The following is a 12,094-nucleotide window of genomic DNA, read 5'->3' on the forward strand; positions in this document are numbered from 1 at the left end:
CAATGATAATAATGATGAAGAATTTTTATTGTGCAGCTGTTGCTCTGTTTTTCCAGTCAGAGAGTAGATTCCGTATGCAATTTTAGTAAATATTCCAAACGTTTTATCCCTGCTTCAGAAAATAATATTTTGACTCAGTGAAAGCAAATATATTAACTGTAATCAATAATTAACTAAATAAAGGTATTTTTATAAATCAATAAAATTAATTTAGGTTAGATTAATTTTGAAAATTAGTGGTAAATTACATTATATTGCACTTAATGTCTAGACTGGTTTAATTTACTTGTATATATGTGAGAACTATCTAAAAGCAACATTATAATTTTCCTTTGTTTATTTCTTGTTTTAATTTTGTATAATATAAAAACAGGTTTAAAGGACTCTAATGAGGATTTGGTTTTTAATTTTAGTATGAAACATTAGTGGTATATTGTGGGCATAAAATACAGACTGTGCTGAATAATTAAAACATAAGCATATTAGTAATATTATTCCACACTTTAGTATGTTAAGAAGCAGGGCATACACTGAATTGATAAGAACTGTGTAAGAGTGTGTATGTATCATGCAATGAGTACACTTGTTAAGAAGATAAGAAGCCTGGTCTGAAAAATAAATGAAGAAACTCGTTTCTGATATTGAAGAAGACTTGGACATCTCCTAATTCTACACAAGAATGTACAAAAGAAGTTTTATTTATGTATAGATTTCATATAAAAATTATATTGGTAAATGATATAATTACACACACACATGCTTACACATGTGTATATCAAAATTTGCTGATTCATTCATAATATCCCTGTCTCTGTATGTATGTACATGCATTTGTGATTATATATGCATGTGTGTGTGTTTGTGTGTGTGTGCGTGTGTGCGTGTGCACATTTTGCATGTGTTTGTGGTGTACATAAAAATATATATAAAAATATATTCCATATACACTGAATTGCTAATGTTTTAGTTATGTACACTGGATGTGAAGTAGCACATGTATGCATAAATGTTATATGCTTACATATTATAACATAATATTGTGATATATGCAAATCAGACTAAAATATTTTAACTGCTAAAATGTATTTTAGTCTCTAATATTACTTTTAAAAAAAAGAAAAAAACAGAGGAAAATAGAGGATATTTTTACATAACCAGATATAAATATAATTTGAATATAATTGAACAAAAAGCTGTGATTATATATGTATAATAATTTAGAATCTGTGTTGCTTGAAGTTTCATCAGTTCATTGAAATGCTTTGATATTTGAAGACATTTTTATCATTGCACTTTATTTGCATTTTATTTGGCATCTGTATCAAATAATTTACAGACTGATTTTTATCATCTTTTATTCAAATCAAGTGGTGAACATTGGTTTTTCTTTACCTTACAAAGTTGAATCAATACATATTTTCTTCTTTTATATCTCATTAAAACTGTCTTTTGTTTTTGTCTATCCTTTTAACCCAATCTCTGGAAACATGGAAGAAAGGACTTTCATTGTTTATTTATAAACATATTGACTTGACCCTTTTAATAGCAACCCACTTGAGACTGCCCCTGGCTTTTTTCTACAAACTTTCTGTTTTCAAGTGATCTAAATTAAATTTCATATTAATTTATATTCCAAACATCAGCTTAACAAAGTTATTTTACTGAATTATTCATTATTTTTTAAATTACTTGAAATAAAGGGGGTGCTTTCAATAGAAATATGGTAAGGAAAAAGTTAAAAACACTTATCAAGTTGTTATCAGAGAACAGAGAAACACAGTGTGTGTTCTTCTATCCATTTCTTTTCCTATCACTATTAGATATATGTGTCTGAGATAGTTGGACTTCAGAGAAGTTATTAAGAACAGGAAGTTTGGGAAAATTGTCTGGGCAATCCAGTGCCAGTAATAGTTCAACCCCTTGAATAACTCCTTGTAGTTTCAATTTTATCTCTCATTTTGCTGAGCTGAGATCCTGCTGAGTACGAATTTGCCTTTCATTTTTTTTTTAGTGTCAGAAAAATACCAGTAATACATCTGAGTTGAATCAGCACATTACTCTACAAAACTGACTCTATGTCTGCTCAAAAGAAACCTGTATTAGATATGAATGTTTAATGACTTTAGGGAACATGCAGCAAGCTTTTGACATATTCTGTGTCGAATCATGATTTTGAATTTAATCTTATTTGCATTGAATTTTAAGCTTATTTGGTCTTAAGAAAAGCACATCTTCTACAATCTCATTTCTCCAGCTGTATAAATCTATGATGACCTTCGGTTTATATAGGAATATAAATGTCTGAAGTGTTGAAGAATGATAATTAGTCATTATCATTTCACACCCACTTTTCCATGCTTGCAGGGTTACACAGCATTTGTTGATGCAGATTTTTCAATGCTATTTTTGCTGGCACCCCTCACTGGTTTCCAAGTAACGTAATATTTCCTATGGCCAGACATGTTTTCCAAGGAAGAATAGAAATAGACAATAATGATAGTAATGCTTGTTTATAGACACATATCAAGACTAGAGTACTCACAAACACTTATGTATCTCTCTGTACATTATATATATATATATATATATATATATATATATATATATCATATCAAAGGGAAATGGAAATTAATTAAATTTTCACCTCCAAGTAGCCTAGCATATAAAAGTTTAGTCCAAAGACTATGAATTACTCATAAGGTACAGTGTATATTTAAATACATAAGAAGAATCCACTCATGGGATTCCTTACGCTAGAAAGAAACTGCTAATGGTGTATCTTACATGCCACCTGCACAGGAGCCGGTCCAGCGGCACTGGCAACGATCTCGCTCGAATGTCTTTACATGTGCCACCATCACAAGTGCCTGGAAGGCGACGCTGAGCACAGGTGCCATCACGATTTCACTTTCACTTGCTCCAAAGGTCTTCGCAAGCCGAGTTTCATGTCCAGCGAAGGAGATGACGTTGGCATGGGTGCCAGTTGTAGAATTTAGTTTGATTTCGATTTCATTTGCCTCAACAGGTCTTTGCAAGCGGAGTTTAGTGTCCAATGAAGTAAAGGTACGCATAAGTGGGCTGGCTACACCCCTGGCAGAGGCCTTGGATTTAGGTCTCACTTGGCTTGCTGGGTCTTCTCATGCACAGCATGTTTCCAAAGGTCTCGGTCAGAAGTCATCGCCTCAGTGAGGCCCAATGTTCGAAGGTCATGCCTCACCACCTCATCCCAGGTCTTCCTAAGCCTACCTCTTCCACAGGCTCCCTCAACTGCTAGGGTGTGGCATTTTTTCACAGCTATCCTCATCCATTCTCACCACATGTCCATACCAGCGCAATCGTCTTTCTTGCACACCACAGCTGATGCTTCTTAGGTTCAACTTTTCTCTCAAGGTACTTACACTCTGTCTAGTATGCACACTGATATTACACATCCATCGGAGCATACTAGCTTCATTCCTTGCAAGCCTACGAATGTCTTCAGCAGTCGTGGCCCAATTTGACTGAGGACTGGTGAACCCGGATGGCTACACCAGGCTCTAATCTGATTTGGCAGAGTTTCTACAGCTAGATGCCCTTCCTAACGCCAACCACTCCGAGAGTTAAACGATGATGATGATGATGATGACAATGATGATATATAGTTAGAAGTATTGCTATCTGTTGGAGTTTTAGCACTTTAACTGCTATTTCTGAACTTCGGTATGTGATGAAGCAACTGTTGCAGATCCCTTAATTATGTTTATAAATGTATAAGAACTTTTAGATAATTTCTTCACCGATAATGGTGCTTACATACCTTTACACTTTTATTTGTAATAATTATTCACTCCCTGATAGTAAACCGCAGATTTTCTGCGGTATTGCTTGTGACGCACATGGTAATTCTTGAGGAGGGATAAGAACTGGCTGGGCTATGTAAGTTTGGAGATGCTGTTCATATTGTGCTGATGCACGATGTTGCTGTTCATATTGTGCTGATGCACGATGTTGCTCGGTTGTGCATGCACAATTGCCAGCATCGTCAAATTTGCAAACTGGAATATCATACTGATGAGGAAATGAAGTTTTCACTTTTCTGATCCAGAAACGCGTCTATGATTAATTAAGACTGGTTAGTTTTGTTGTTTTTTCTTCTTGTTTTGCCTTTGTGAGTTACAAGTATTGCTGTCTGTTGGAGATTTAGCACTTTAGCTGCTATTTCTGAACTTCGGTATGTGGTGAAGCAACTGTTGCTGATCCCTTAATTATGTTTATATATATACATATATATCATCATCATCATCATTTAACGTCTGCTTTCCATGCTGGCATGGGTTGAACGGTTTGACTGAGGACTGGTACGCCAGAGGCTGTACCAGGCTCAATCTGATCTGGCAAAGTTTCTACAGCTAGATGCCCTTCCTAACACCAACCATTCTGAGACTGTAGTGGGTGCTTTTATGTGACACTGGCATGAGGGCCAGTCAGGCGGTTCTGGCAACAACTACACTCAAAAGGTGTTTTTTATGTGCTACCTGCCACAGGAGCCAGTCTGGCAACACTGGCAACGGTCACGCTTGAATGTTGTTTTTCACATGCCACTGGCACATGTGCTGGTAAGGCGACACTAGCAGCGACCATGCTCAATTGGTGCTTTTCACACACCACTGGCATAGGAGCCAATCCGTGGCCCTAGCAACGATCATGCTCGGATGTGCTCTTAACGTTCCACTGGCACGAGTGCCAATCAGGTGGTACTGTCATCAGCCATGTCAGCGATTTTGTTTTTTTTTCACTTGCCTCAATAGGTCTTCGCAAGCAAAGTTCATTGTCCAATGAATGAGGAGTACTCATGAGTGGGCCGGTTACACCCCACGTTCGGATATATATACATACACACATACATATATATATATATATATATATATATATGTGTGTGTGTGTGTGTATATATATATAGATACACACACACATATATATCTTTGTATACATACATACATACGGGCTGAGGTGGTGAGGCAAGACCTTCGAACATTGGGCCTCACCGAGGCGATGACTACTGACCGAGACCTTTGGAAATGTGCTGTACGTGAGAAGACTGGGCAAGCCAAGTGAGATCGTTGCCAGTGCCCCTGGACTGGCTCTTGTGCGGGTGGCACATAAGATGTACCATTTTGAGCGTGACCGTTGCCAGTACCGTCTGACTGGCCTTTGTAGGGTTTTCGAGCGAGATCGTTGCCAGTGCTCCTGGACTGGCTCTTGTGCGGGTGGCACATAAAAGACACCATTTCGAGCGTGGCCGTTGCCAGTACCGCCTGACTGGCCTTCATGCGGGTGACACGAAAAAGCACCCACTACACTCCCTGAGTGGTTGGCGTTAGGAAGGGTATCCAGCTGTAGAAACTCTGCCAAATTAGATTGAAGCCTGGTTGTTGCCATCCGGTTTCACCAGTCCTCAGTCAAATCGTCCAATCCATGCTAGCATGGAAAGCGGATGTTAAACGATGATGATGATATACAGGAGTTGGACAAAATAATGGAAACACCTTAAAATTTCAAACAAATTTATTTTAATATGAAGCAGGACCACCCCTGGCAGTAATTACAGCTTGAATTCTATAAGGTATGGACTCATACAACATTTGAATTGTTTCTAAAGGAATTTTTGTTCATTCTTCAGCTAAAACAGTCTCCAGTTCTTGTAGTGATGATGGCGGAGGGTATCAACTCCTTACTTGTTTTTCTAAAATGCACCATAAATGTTCAATAATATTGAGATCTGGGGACTGTGGTGGCCAGATAAGATGTTCAACTTCACTAGAATGTTCCTTATTCCATTCAGTAACAACTTTAGCCGTGTGAATTGGTGCATTATCATCCTGAAAGATTGCGTTTCCCCCCAGAAACAGTTCTGCAACCATAGGATGAATTTGATCAGATAAAATGCTTAAATAGTCTTGACTATTAATTCTGCCATGAAGGGAAACCATTGGGCCAGTGGATTTTCAAGATATAGCCCCCCCCCCCGGATCATCACAGATCCTCCTCCATGTTTAACAGTTAGAAGAAGGCAGTCTGGGTCAAATTCTTTTGGCTGTCTCCACACGTATACTTGGCTAGTGGTTGGAAATAAGGTAAAGGATAACTTGTCCAAGAAAATATAACATTCTTTCACTGCTTTAGGGACCAATTCTGTAGGTTTTTACTCCAGTCTAAATGCTTTGCAATGTTTGTTTTTGAAAATAGTGGTTTTCTGATTGTAGCTCACTCATGAAATCTGGCTTTGTGCAGCTTCTGGTGAACAGTTTTTGTGGAAACTGGGTTCTCGAGGTTGTCATTAAGCTCTGCAGTAGTTTTGGGAGCTGTACTTTTGTGATCCTTTCTAATAATTCACGTAAGAGTCCAACGGTCCCTATCTGAAAGTTTTGGTTTTCTTCCTGAGTTTTATTTCAATGAGGAGGTTTTTCCCTCTTTCTCAAACACTGTCATTACTTTTGAGACAGTACTTCTTGGTACACCAAACATTTCAACTGTTTTCATTATGCTACCGCCTGGCATACGAGCACCAACAATTTGACCTCTTTGAAAGTTCGATAGATTTGTCATTTTAATGAATTTTAATTTCCTTTTTCTGATGATATCTGAAAAGAAACAGCAATTTAGCAAAACATATTAATCAACACTAATAATGAATAAAAAAAACATAAAAATAAACAGGCTTTTGATGGTTTTATAGATATTTCAAAATTGTGATGCTATGATGCTAGGTGTTTCCATTATTTTGTCCAGCCCCTATATATTTAAGGATAAAGAATTAAGGTTAAGAAAATATGTGTTAAACACAGTATTGAAACCTTATTTCAGAAAATGTTATTTTTGCAGAGCACATTCACCACTCATGGCTACCAGGCATCATCAGTGATACTTAGCAAACATCATTGTAATAATTCCAGGAATTCTGGGATGGACATTGGGTGTATTTCAAAGATAAAAAGAGAAGATGGAATGTACCAACAAAAAAATTTATACTACCACAACAATTGTTTCATCTTCAAGATGCACTGCTCCCTTGTGGGCATGGAACGATGCAATAACCTCAGATGCAATGCATAGTGCATATAAGACTCCTCGGGTGCGACAATAAGGTTCTAAGCTGGGAGATTTACATTTGAGCTTCACTGTATTGAGATATCTTAACAGACAGATGCACAGACAAACAGACATGCACATTCTGACGTTTAAATCAATGCAAAGACACTCAGATACACACATTAATAATTATACTCATGAGTACATGCCAGCGTACACCACATGTATGTATGCCAGTCAATCACACATGCACACAGCTATACACACATACAGAAACACACCTACACATACGGATACATCCCTCAGGGCACAGGTTCACCCACCCAGACACATACAGAGATCACATCAACACTGCCACCATGGAGCACACACACACGTGCACGCACACAGGTACACCTACAGACACATTCAGATAAGCACACTCACACCCTCACACAATGCTCAAAGGCCACCTACACACACACACACATACACACACCCCATCACACCCACACCACAGGACATACAAATCCAGATGTCTGCAGGCAAGTTCACTTAAACACTCACACACTCACATTCATATGCAGATGTACACATCAGTACACACAAGAAACTTCCACTCAGCACATATATACTCACATAAGCATATAGAAACATGTCAACTCTGCACATACATGTGCACACAGATTACACACACACACACACACACACACACACACACACACACACACACACACAAGACTTCTCAGACATACATTGCAGATACAGAACAATAAACAGCACATGGGCAAAAGCAATGTATGGAATGATAGTTTTGGCACATAGCAATGTATGGAATGATAGCATAGTGTTCACTGTTCAATGTGGATTATGGCAGTTTGGTGCTGTGTTTACAGGGTGGCAATATTTGAAGGTGGCTGTTATGGCATATAAACAACATGTAATGCATTCAGTTAATTTATTAATGACCTTTTCCCAAGTAAGCAAGATTGATAGGGATTCTTCAGCGCACAATCCACAGGTCCTAGAATGTGTGTTGTAGGGTTTTGCATATTTTATAATTGACCACGAAATCTCATATCTAATCCTGTCAGTTTTCAGTTGCCACAGAAAATCTGCCAATGATATCATATGTCTCTTGTTCATTCTTTTAAAACTAGAAACATGATTTCTATATTGATTCTTGAAAGAATCAGCTGTGACACAAATGTACATATAAGGGTCTCCCCTCATGAGCACAGTACATTTATAGACGATGTTACGAATCATGCAAAGGTTATCCAATGAGCAATTAAATCTATTCCTGAAGGAGCACCTATTTGTGGCCATTTTTGGTGACTGGGGGATGTGTAGTGGTTGTCCTATCATTCCAGTTATAAGTGGTTGTGGATTCATCATGCTGTTGGTGTGCAGGTTCTGTAGGTTAATTGTTACAGGTATATTATTAACTCTGGATGTTTCAGGGCTATCATTTTCTGTAGTTAACTGTTGTTGGTTGTCAATCATGCAAGTATTGAATGTAAATTCATTATTTGAGCTTTCAGTGATGATGTTTTTCAAGGCCTTTTAAGTTTAACATTATTTATTCTGTGCATATGTTGCCACAAGTTAGAAGAGGTTGCATATGACATTTTTACATTATGTCTGTTAAATATTGAGTGATATTTATGAGATTTCGGGAAGCATCTATCAAAGGCTGCCAAAAATCGTCTGGCGATTTTAGAAGTTACATTTGAGGCATAGATCGGGTTGTGCCAAAGAACAGTGTGGTTTCTTTTTTGGTGTTAGGTTTATTTATTGTTAGTGTTTCGTGTTTGTTTAGTGGAATAAATTGTGTCGGGTGTTTCTATATGCCTGTATGTTTAAATAAGTACTGAGTGGAAGTCTCTGGTGTATACTGATGTGTATATGTGTATATCTGTGTATGAATGTGTGTGTGCATAATTGTGCGAGTGTTTGAGTGTACTTGCCTGCAGCCATGTGAGACTGTGGGGGTTAATGTACATTTGGATTTGTATGTCCTGTGGCGTGGGTGTAATGGGGTGCTTGTGTGTGTGATAGGGTGCTTGTGTGTGTGATGGGGTGCACATGTGTGTGTGTGGGTCTGTGAGCATTGCATGAGGGTGTGAGTTTGCCTCTGTGTGTGTGTGTGTGTTGTGTGTGTGTGTGTGTGTGTGTGTGTGTGTATGCTCTATGGTGGCAGTGTTGATGTGATCTCTGTATGTGTCTGGGTAGGTGAATCTTTGTGCTCTGAGGGATGTGTCCGTGTGTAGGTGTGTTTCTGTATGTATGTATAGCTGTGTGTGTGATTGATTGACAAACTGAGTGTCTGTGTGTGCATGAATGCGACATAATAAATAATAACACAATATATATGACAGGCTGTTGTGTGAACAAGAGTGTGTGTGTTATACAAATATGTGTATGTGTGTGAATGAGAAATACAGAGCATGGAAAAGAGTTTGTAATATGGACGATCAGCGTCCTGAACACAAAGATAAGAAAATACCAGTTCATAGTTGGGGTACACAGTAGATTGAAAGTCTGTATATAAGAGGCTGTGGCTTCAAGGCAGAGCTAAGTCACGTGACGTGAAGATGAGGCTTCCATGCCGAGCTGGTTACTTGAATACAGGAGATTCTCACAGGTTGATCTGGCTGTTATTTCGTGGTGGAAACAGTTCACACAAACAGTGTTAAGAGAAGCTGTGGTTGCTGTTGGCGGTGTGTACGATGTCGACGAAGAAGCTGTAGTAAACAGTTGAACGGTGGTGTTGACGTTGTTGCTGGAAACTGGTTGGTTGGCTGGTTCTGTGTGTGGTCAACGACCAGACCTCAGAGAGGTCTGAAGCCGAAGACAAACCGGCAATGATAAAGCAGACTATTTATAGGGAAAAAGGGGCTCCAGAAACATCAGACAAACACTCTCTCACGTGACCTTATTAGAAGGCCATGATTGGTTGGTGTGCACCCTGGCACGAAACAGAACTGGAGACAAATGCCACGCAAATAAGAGCCAATCAGGGTGATAGACACAGCAGAGCCGAAGGCTAGATGTTACCTGCTACATTCGCATTTGAGAATATATAACCAAGAGAGTAGGTTTCACTACATCATCATCAGTGATTCCCTAAAACACAATTTACAAATGCCAAAGTTTGTGTTGTATGGGAGAACCTTACATACAATGGACCAGGATAGGGTATAGGGAACATTTTGGGATCTGAGGTTGTGTATATAAGTTGCTAATGAGATAGATGATTTAGGATTTGGTTGGAGAAAGAGTTCTTGAAATCAACAGTGCCACTGATATAGACCCTTGCTCGGTGTGAGCATAGTGTTGTAACTCAGCACTTGTAGACTACATTCTTGAACAGAGAGAAACCTCTAAGAGGGCAGAGATAAGACACCTGACAATTGCAAGTTTTCCTACCTGATCTGTGGCTGGAGTTTACCACTGGAGAGGTCAGTTTTCTATGGTCTGTTGTCAGTAGAGAAGAACTAGAGATATAATTGTTATCGGTGTTTGAGTGGGAATTTTCCACTGGTATATGTGGTCATATGGGTAGTATTGTGGGGAGATGCCTTGAGGTTGGTATTATTGAGTTGAGTTGGGTCACTAAGGGTTGTATTATTGCCATTAGGTGGGGTGCAGTGGGATAGATTGTAGGTTCTAAAGACTAGTGTTGTAGTTTGCATCTGTTAGAGGAGGCAATTATGGATCCTAAATTAGGTGTGGTGGAATAGGAGATTTTAATAGATGATTTATTGAAGATAGGGTAGTATTTATGCTGCGGTGGGAAGTTAGAGTTTAGGATTTTAAAGAAAAGTTTGGGTAGAGATTTACCTTGGAGGGAGAAAGGTGGTACAAAATGTAGGATCTCACGCTTCCTGTACTTAGGAGGTTTCTACATACCTTAGTAATTTCCTTCTATTACCAAATTAGACACTTTCCCTCCTTCAAATAATTGCTATCCCGTTTTTCACTATCTCAACTTCTAATAATTCTATAGCTATCATCCCTAAACTTTGAAACCTATACACAGATCCAACAACAACTAACCACCCTTCAATTACTATCTATCCCCCCCACTCATCTCCCAATTCTCCACCTCTCTTAATACCCTCATTATTAACCCCTGCCCTCTTCTTGCTCCCTTATCTCCTCTCACCATTCTCAGTCTTAACACCCCTCATAACCCCATTGGCCCTCCTACGTTCTGCCTCTCATATGGCTTGCTCTCCCTATTTAATCATTCCACCTTTGAACTTCTCTGCATTATGATCTAAAATGTAAGAGCTTTTCTACCCTGATGACAGAGGCTTGATTTATTCAATGTTGATTGCTTTCATTACTGATGAACTAAATCTACCAACATAATGATGGATCTGTGAGCCCCTAGAAACAGCTGTTGGACTTATAACACCTTTCTTCCTCCCCTTTAATTTTCTCTGTCGTTTGTACTCTGTATATCCATTAAGATAAATATCTATATATGTATACATAAGTATTCATTGTCTGAAAGTCTCCACTTTTTGCTTTCTCTTGTTTTGAATGTATGCATATATACATATTTTGTATTTCATACCAAACCTGTTATAGTTAATATATCTAATTTGTTTATCCACATAATTGCCTCCATATCTACTCAGCTAGATCCATCTTATAGCCAATCTTTACCCTGTGGAACTGATCCACTGCAAAGACATCGGAATCTAAGTTTGAATCATTTAAGCACTACTTAGTATCTTCTATACTGAGAATCTTTGGATCTGTCAACTGTATGTGTGTGTGTGTGTGTGTGTGTGCGTGTCTGTGTATTGGCTCTTGTGCGGGTGGCACATAAGATGTACCATCTTGAGCGTGACCGTTGCCAGTACCGCCTGACTGGCCTTTGTAGGGTTTTCGAGCGAGATCGTTGCCAGTGCCCCTGGACTGGCTCTTGTGCGGGTGGCACATAAAAGACACCATTTCGAGCATGGCCGTTTTTGTGCGGGTGACACGTAAAAGCACCCACTACACTCTCTGAGTGGTTGGCGTTAGGAAG

This window comes from Octopus bimaculoides, chromosome 9, assembly GCF_001194135.2.
Source record: "Octopus bimaculoides isolate UCB-OBI-ISO-001 chromosome 9, ASM119413v2, whole genome shotgun sequence".
Classification (NCBI taxonomy): domain Eukaryota; kingdom Metazoa; phylum Mollusca; class Cephalopoda; order Octopoda; family Octopodidae; genus Octopus; species Octopus bimaculoides.